General features: G+C 44.7%; 2 long non-coding RNA genes across 8 annotated transcripts; one reads left to right on the forward strand and one right to left on the reverse strand.

The window, feature by feature from the left end:
- Positions 1–1,467: 1,467 nt before the first annotated feature.
- LOC123061852 (uncharacterized) lies at positions 1,468–5,590 on the reverse strand. Of its 5 annotated transcripts, none has more exons than XR_006429383.1 (7): positions 5,231–5,589; positions 5,022–5,150; positions 4,802–4,940; positions 4,662–4,718; positions 3,663–3,797; positions 2,037–2,180; positions 1,468–1,886 (listed from the first exon to the last, which is right to left on the reverse strand). It is a non-coding gene; the product is annotated as an uncharacterized lncRNA (long non-coding RNA). The 5 variants fall into 5 exon arrangements; XR_006429382.1 differs by having other exon boundaries at positions 3,663–3,824; positions 5,231–5,588; XR_006429385.1 differs by having other exon boundaries at positions 4,662–4,940; positions 5,231–5,590.
- LOC123061868 (uncharacterized) lies at positions 1,845–7,002 on the forward strand. Of its 3 annotated transcripts, XR_006429388.1 has the most exons (8): positions 1,845–1,986; positions 2,063–2,164; positions 2,313–2,390; positions 2,475–2,550; positions 2,665–2,874; positions 2,968–3,027; positions 3,124–3,239; positions 3,809–3,946. It is a non-coding gene; the product is annotated as an uncharacterized lncRNA (long non-coding RNA). The 3 variants fall into 3 exon arrangements; XR_006429391.1 differs by lacking the exon at positions 3,809–3,946 and adding an exon at positions 6,132–7,002 and having other exon boundaries at positions 2,475–2,874; XR_006429386.1 differs by having other exon boundaries at positions 2,475–2,874.
- The last annotated feature ends 1,113 nt before the right edge of the window (positions 7,003–8,115 follow it).

The raw sequence follows: 8,115 nt of genomic DNA on the forward strand, positions 1-8,115 counted from the left end.
AAGACAACACTAGTCCGGAGTACATGGAAGTTTGACGCATGGACAAATTCAAGGTGGTAGAGAATATTCACCAAGGTGAAGTCTGTTGTGTTTGTGTCGAATATTTTGTACTAGTTGGGTTACGCTTGGACTTGGTGTTGTAGTGTGGGTAGGATACTTGTAGTGTCGGAATCGGACACGTTGTACCCTTGGCCTCTTATATATGAGGAGGCACCCCACGTTGTAAGCCATGACAGCTACATAGCGACAGGTTCGCAAGGGGGTGCTGGCGGCTTGTGCCGGCGCCCGGGTGGCCGGTATTGCGGTATCTCAGGGAGGAGTGCCCGTAGTCATTACCCCGAGGAGTAGGCGAGTTCGCCGAACCTCATTAACAAATCTCGGTGTCGTCATTATCTGTGATTGTTTGGTTCTCTTGGTGGATCGACCCCGTACCTCGGATTTATTCTAACGCGGGGCATGCCCGGCGTCTACCCAGGGTATAAGAGCACCTGCGGGGCTCGTTGTAATGGCCGGGGATTCGAGTTCGTGCTCGGGAAAAAGACCATTCATGCGGTGGCGTCCGTGCGCCGGAAACTCTCGTTGTGTCCTCTGTGCCCTCCTTCTTCCTCCTTCTCGTGTCGTTCGAGCGCAGCAAAGTGAGAGAGAGAGCCAGAGAGGATCTAGGGCTAGCTAGGGCAAGGCCACGGCAACAACAACCGCGCAAGACGTACAACGGCGAGGGAGTACCACATCGACCACACGCTGGCGTGCACGCTGGAGTACAGTGCGTTGTGGCTCTCTGTTGCAGAGGAGCCTGCGTTTGTCATGGAGGCGCTGCACAAGCCAGCGTGGCGCAGCGCCATGGAGGCCGAGATGGAGTCAATTCACTGCCACAACACAAGGGATCCCGCCTCACTCCGTGCAGCCACCGCGCCATTGGATTGAAGTGGGTGTTTAAGATCAAGTGTGGTCCGACTGGAAACATTGTGAAGCACAAAGCTTGGATAGTCACGAAGGGCTACGTGCAGCGGCAGGGGTGGATTCAGAATGATTAGCAAGTTGCTAGATACAAATAGTTTATATCCAGTTTCATTTGGGGGCATTGTGTTCCAGAGTGTACCATCACGTTCGGGTCATTAGCGGGTTTAACAAAACATTTCATAATTTTGTGCACTTTCATAGTGTTTAATTGATCGTGTTTCACCTTGTTTTATAATTTGATTTTGAAAACTTGTTAAAATATATTCAAAACTGGTCTCATTTTAATGTCCTCATCATCATACACACAGATATGCAAACGGATCATAAATTATTAAATTAGACATTTGATTCAAAAAATAAAATAGATCTGTGAATGATGAAAAAGCATGGGATGGTGGACCATGGCTGGAACACTGTGCTTACTTCTCCACTACTATTAAACAATCAAACATGAACTTTCTTACGTGCACCCCGCAAAACGTCCACAGACGCATCAGCACCACAGGATGAAGCCCACACAACCCAATCTAACAGCCATCATTAATTTATTCAAGATCTGGTGTGCGCTTAGCAGTTTCAATAGACTGACCGTACTCCACCAGATGAAAATATGAGACTCTCCGTCCCGCATCCGCAGCCCCTCAAATCACGCTAATCTAACCATCTAACCAACTCGCAAAAAAAGGAAGCCGAACCTAATCGTGTCCCTGGCCCCTCTCCCTGCCTTTCCTCGCCACCGCCCCAGACGAAGCTCAGTAGCCCTGTCGCGCCCTGTCGCCTCCATGCACGGCGGCCTCGATCCCTGCATCGCATCGTCGCCTCGCTGGACGGTTCCCTCGACGTCCTGCAGCGCATTGAGGCCTCCCTGCCGGGCTCCCTCGCCGGCCTACATCGCAACGTCGAGTGGGCGGCCGCTCCTCCTTCACCTACAATCAAATATTCATGGATCAGCCAGGCTACAACAAGATTATTATGCATCATCTGCATGAGTTTTGGAGCAGTAGCCAGCCCCATCAGATCGGCCAGGTATGATTTCAACAGCCAATGAAGACCCGCCTAACAAGATACAACCTCACCTTCGTTTCTAATATGCGTTCGACAGATCGCCAGTGCCTAGGAGCCTGCTCCGGCACCCGCGCCACCCTGAAATTCCCCTGAACCAGCCAGCCACACGCAACTATAATTCTTCCCTGCACTTCTTCAGGTTCGACTTCTTTGACCTGTTGCAACATTAGTCAGGATTAGAATTTTGACAACAGAGTTCTAAAAAATAAATAGTTGCACAGCAGAATGCTATAAGCCCGTTTTACATCTCATTAATGGTTTTCTATGTTGAAAAATGGTGAATGCAGGGCCTAACGTCCAAATTTCAGGGGTTAAGGTACCCCAACTCAGCAGAATACGAGACCCATATTGCACAATTGAAGATGGTTAGTTTGTCGATTTAATTATGTTGCAACTGTGTCGACAATGTTTATTTGACCGTACATTCGGGTTCTCTTTCCTTTGTTGAGGTATGGAGCCTTTTACTGGCTCAAATCAACTAGAAAAATATGTCGGATAATGATAAGAGAGGCTCTGTCGAACCTGGTACTCAAAACACAAAAAATCTGCAAATTACTTTTGTCGATCCTACGTCTACTACAATACCTACATTGTTATGCTCTACTAATCTTATGATTTTCTATCCTGGGTAATGACCAGACAAATGATCCATACATGATGACGCATCAAGATGTAGCTTTTGAATCGTACCAACTTGGATGCAATACTCCCATAGCAAATACTGATGAATACATGAATTTTGTTCTTAAAGAATGCATGCATCTCTAAGATAAGGAATTTAGCTCTATACACGATGACGCACCAAGATGGGTATTAAAGAGGGCTACAACTTATTTGGAACATGATATGGTGAGCCTCAGTTCCGTACATATTACTATTAATTTAATCGAGGATGGATGTTTGTATAGATGGGACCTAAACTAAAAAAATGCCTATTTTCAGTGTATCCAGGTGCTCGACTCGCTAGGCCCAGGAATGCACCGCAAAGACCTCACCGCTATGGTTAGTTATTAGTCCGACTGCACCATCGTTTGATAAGACGATTTCTGTTATTCTTCGCTTGTGATGCTAATACTTTGTCATTTATTCACGCAACAGCTGGAAGGCAAGGGCAAGAACACCTTACTGCTTGTGAAGGAATGCTTAGTCCGTGGCTGCTGTATGCACAGATGCATGCCCTCTTGCCGGCAAAACAGCAGCAACAGTCACCTCTGGTAATTGCTCTTACTTAATATATTTACAGTTGTGCCTCTGAAATCTATTTATGGGTCAAATTCAGGATCAGGCGAGGCATGTAGACCTCGGAACTATGTACGATGTTCTATACCAATGGTGTGTTGAAATCTTATTTATGAATGAACTGGATTGCTAATTTGCTATGCGGTACTAATAATAATACACTGAACTTATAGTGCTTGCATGTTATAATTCCCCTCTAAGGAAATTTGTTTGCAAGGTATAATTTATAGTGTAAGTTTAAATGTATCTTTGGATATCACCCAAATCCAGCAGGCTAGCACTAGCATAGGCAAGATTAACTCTACTCAACCCCGACGTGAGCCACACAATAGAGTAACCCAACTCGACTAAATCGCAAGACATAAGGAACCTTTATCCAACTGAGCTGTTAGCATTACCTGGTCGCCATGGCCTGAAGGATGTTGGAGGGAATATGATTGCCATGGAGGATGTCACCCGCAAACTCTTACACATCAGCATGGCCTTAACATAGTATAGGACCCGGCTCTTATGTCTTCTGACCGCTTCAAATTCTTCATGGCAGGACATGCCATCAGTTCCTAGAAGAAAGTGGTGTTCGAGTAGGAAGAGGGAGGAGATGCAAACATCACTGCTAATCCGACCAGTTCAGGAAACACATAAAGATGATATGTATCCTTTGAGCAATAGGATCAGCTTCATGTCCATACGGTCACTACACATGCCATGCAGGCGGCAAGATACGGGCATGTCCATCATCGACTTCGATGACGGCGAGATCGACGTGGTGCAGCACAACTCTGTCTGAGTCAGCAGCAGCGAATTGTTTCTACGGAGGTCTAATCCTTTTCGGTACCAGTCAAAATCCAACTTTTTATTGCTATTTCGCAATGCACTCTTGTGTGCATAATTATTTAAAACTGAAAACATCTGGAGTACACCTGATCCATTCTAATTCTAAAGACTAAAGAAGTTGCACTTCCTGCTTCCAGAGTGTAAAATGGTGCACTTGAATGATTGGTTGTTGGGACTAAGCAGTTTGAGCATATCCTTCTTTTCATGTACATATCCTAATAGGTGAGAGCATCAACGAGATATGGTTGATCTATCATGAACCGGTTTAGTATATACTCCCTCCGTGCCAGAATAAGTGTCTCAAGCTTAGTACAACATTATACTAAAGTTAGTACAAAGTTGAGACACTTATTTTGGGACAGAGGGAGTATATTTTTGCAGTACAATGCTTGTGGTAAGACATCTAAGAAATATTTGGAGTTGCCGACTAAGGTAATCTGGAAGTTCGAATTAGTAAACAAATATGCCCAACCATCACTTCAAGGAAATGCTCCATAGACAACTACATAGATTTCTTAGAACAATAAAAATACTGTGCAATGCATCTCAGAATCAAAACATACTCTTCGATTCAGACTTGTTGCTCCCATCCCCTTTCGGCACCTCCTCCTTCAGAAAATCTGAACCATTCAGGGCTGCATCATCAACAAAGGCACCAACTAAGAGGATGAAAGGAAAATCATAGGCTTGGAAGAAAGCTTACTCTTTTTTAACTGGTCGGAGAACAACCGTCTGTGAGTTGGCGAGCAGGGACCTCCAGTCTCAGAGACACAACAAGGGAACGGCGGCGGCCGCGAAGGCAGCGCCACACGGAACACACCATGGCCCCTGAGCAGCTAACCCTAGGCGATGAACATTGCACACGGTGAGGCTACGCACCGATTTGACGGGGACGAGCAGGCGGCAGGGTCGGAGAGACTAACCTGGACCCTTACGAGCGAGGAGAAGCATAGGGAGGGCCCCAAGCAGCAGCACATCATGCGGAGGTCTTCGTGGTCATCCATGGAAAGAAGGAACCGGAGGTCGGGAGTAGCAGCTGCTCCTGCTCCAGGCTGAATCGAACAAGCAAATAAAGATGGTGTCGGAGAGCAGAGCATCCGGATCGAGGGGAGAAGAAGAGTTGGAACCGGACCTTGATGGCGTCTCGAGTAGGGGGGAGGGAGGATTCATGGCGCGCGGGAGAAGGTAGAGACGCTCATGGCGGCGACGGAGAGTGCATCAGGAGGAGGGAGGGCTCCGGTGTCGCCGGCGAGCATGCCGAGCTCGAGCGCCTCCTCGAGCACTTCGGGAATAGGATGTGAAGAAGGGGCGGGGCGGGGAAGAGCATGGGCCTGCGTGTCCGCCGACAATGGTGACGAAGGGGAGGGGCGGCCACCAGAGAGTGCCGGCTGTGGATGGGGGATCTAGCGTGAGTCAACAGAGGAGGAGGTAGGAAGAGAAGAATGGGGAAGATAAGAAATGTGAGGGGGCTGAGGAAGGTTGACTGAGTTTTTTTTAATACTACTGCTTCTTACTAATAATACTTCTATTAGGCAGTGACCAGAGAGGGATTGTGAGTGGATGCAGCATTGTCCATACAAAAAAGAATTATCATCGATTATTTATTATAGGGCATGTCCAATTCACCTGCGTGGGTGAGATTTTTTTTATCATCACAGCTTGTTACAGTCATGATCATTTGATGATTTTAAAAGTATTTTAATACAAATATCAATAGAATTGATAAAAAAAATGGAGTAGATTTAAGTTTAGTAATCATGCAGGTCATCTTGTGGTATGTGGATGGTATATTTTATTTAGTACTCCCTCCGTCCCAAAATTCTTGTCTTAGATTTGTCTAGATATGGATGTATCTAATACTAAAATGTGACTTGATACATCCGTATTTAGACAAATTTAAGACAAGAATTTCGGGACGGAGGGAGTACTTCACAAGAGATATTTTGTCTGACACTCCACAAGTATTTTTCGTTGTGTATCATTATATTTATTCTATGTTGTATCACTATTTAACTCTGATATTATTTTAATAGGATTATATGACCGATTTTAAAACAAAATAGTTGTCATTTTAGTGGACTCGGAATTGAATGATGATGATGATATAAGAAATCGAGACATGGAAGATGACGTTCAGGGCGCCACAAATCACATGGATTATATGATTCTTGGATAGACCTTCTGAGAACCTCAAAACATCAAATACATCATCAGAAGTTGAGCTCATCTCGCGATCATTTACCCTTTCAACGTCTCTCAATCCAACAAATGATGACTTATTGGATGAACTTTCCTTTTTTATCAGTATGGTTGATGATGTCGCTCTACTAGAGTGAGACATATTTTTTAGTTCATTTTGAATTCCAATAAATTACTACTCTGATGTCATTATAACTGAGAGAATTCTGATTTTACATTAGTGAATGGGTGAAAAGGTATAATCTTTATCCTATTAGTTTAAATTGAGACAAGTAAAAAACATACGAGAAAATGATGAATACATGGATGTTGACTGATTTAATATGTGTGTAGGGATACTAGCGCGCCACGAAGTCCAGCTATTCAGAGACATTCCATCTCACTATATCGATCTAAACTTTTGTATAAGTCACTATAGTTACATATTACATTTTGCCTCATATCACCAATGTTTTCTTATTCTTGTCTTAGTCGATGTGCCAGTGTGCACGAGATAGTCACCATGACAATGTGGACATTGCTAAAATAAAAATTAGATTCAGAATATGCGTTTTTATTACAGATTATGATATGTGCCTTCGATCACAAATATGTCACATTTTTAGAAATACAATTTGAGTGACTTGACAACATTGTATAGCGATCTAAAATTTTGGATCAATATTATTTTAATATTGTATCATGTGAACTTATTTTGTTTCAGACGTGCGTTGCACGTGCATGCTTACTAGTTTGTGGTGAAAGAAAAAAACTGATGAACTATGAGCAGTACCATGCATGGCTTCGGATTTCCAAGCAATTCAAAGGGCTCTCCCATGCACAGGACTCCCCGTGCACGGAAGAATTGTATTTCTCTTGTTTTTACTCGAAAGAGTCTCTGGCTGGGCCATGGTAGGCTATCCCTGTGTCCCTACAGATACTAACGGACTGACTAGATCTTCCCGTGCACGGAATAGCTCATTTTTACAGTTTCAGTCAGAGTGCAGGAGATACGGCCAGTTGCTGGGTACTAGTATACACGAAGGATGTCCTAACACCAAATATGTGCGTATCTTTTTTGGGGGAGCCTTGGACCGTCGCCCTTCTTGGGACGGTCGCCGGCCTGGGTTAATTCATGCTCGCACAACTCCAGAGGGGTGTGCAAGAAGTAGTTCATGCACTACGTTCTGCAATTGACCAACATCAGCTAAAATTCCCAATGCGTCTCATTCCCGCAGAAAAAGATCTTGATGTGGAATAGCCTATGACACTCGGTTGGTTCACTTGGATGATGCCGCATGCTATCTAACTTGTACCATTGTTGCTCGAGTGTTGGTTCTACCACCTGTGTACAAGGCTGGGTGTGTTAGTAGCGGCGAGCATCTTATTGGCACACACAGAGGCCGGGACGTGGAATGGAATACTACTTAAGAAACAATAGATCAGGTGTATGTGACCTTCCATCAATCAAATATGTCATGCACCTACTGCTACGTACGAGTACTAAATGTTGGTCCTTGCTCAGAGTACGTAGTAGCTTGGCATTGTATAAAATTCAATAAAACTGCATGTACATGCCTGAGTACTTGCATTTGTAAAATAAATTCTAAAACCAATTGTTGTAGCCATAGCATATGCCTCTCCAAAAAAGATCAGGCACAGCCAGAAAAAAGAGAAAGCGCACGGATAGTGTATGAATCTATTGACTGTTAGGACTGCACCACCCCAACACCTGACCAGCGGGCCCCAGAAGCGGGTTGACCCCACGGTCAGCCATGACGACCCATGAAGAGGACAGCTCAGCAGGTGATGACGCGATGCAAGACGGGGATTGGTCCA

This window comes from Triticum aestivum, chromosome 1A, assembly GCF_018294505.1.
Source record: "Triticum aestivum cultivar Chinese Spring chromosome 1A, IWGSC CS RefSeq v2.1, whole genome shotgun sequence".
Classification (NCBI taxonomy): domain Eukaryota; kingdom Viridiplantae; phylum Streptophyta; class Magnoliopsida; order Poales; family Poaceae; genus Triticum; species Triticum aestivum.